We start from the raw sequence: 691 nt of genomic DNA, 5'->3' as shown, positions 1-691 counted from the left end.
AGAACAAGAAAATGGCAAAGTCCTTGTTCTAATCAGCAGCTTATACTTCTTTGTAGCTTCACTGATTTCTAAATGGAAAGAAGAAAGGATTAATAGCCAACCTTGTGAAGTTAACATTTGACATGACTTCCCGTTAATTATGCTTTAGCAGGTCATTTTTCCCCCCTGAGTCTGTACTTTCCAGGTAATACTATAAGCATTTTGGAAAACAAAACAAACAAACAAACAAAATAAAAACAAAACAAAAATGCTAGATTTTTCACATTTTGTGTTCCATCATACTATATTAGAGGTAGAGTAACTCCTCATTTAAATGGCATAACTGAGAATTAACTTGATCTGCGTAGGTGAAAACAGTTCTCAGGGCACAAGCTTTAGAGTATGAGCTTATGATATCCCTTTTGATGGCTTAGAGGTCTATCTCACTCCCTGGTTTAATACTATCTTCTGAATAATGAAATTTATTAGAAACTGGTGCCTGGGTGGTTCAATCAGTTAAGCCCCTGCCTTCAGTTCAGGTCATGATCCCAGGACCCTGGGATCCAGCCCTGCATCAGGCACCATGCTTAGCCGGGAGCCTTCTTCTCCCTCTCCCTCTGCTCCTTCCCCTGCTCATTCTCTCTCACTCTCTCTCACTTTCAAATAAATAAATAAATAAATAAATAAATAAATAAATAAATAAATAAATAAA

This window comes from Mustela nigripes, chromosome 1 (assembly GCF_022355385.1).
Source record: "Mustela nigripes isolate SB6536 chromosome 1, MUSNIG.SB6536, whole genome shotgun sequence".
NCBI lineage: Eukaryota > Metazoa > Chordata > Mammalia > Carnivora > Mustelidae > Mustela > Mustela nigripes.
Note: the sequence above shows the minus strand (reverse complement) of the source record.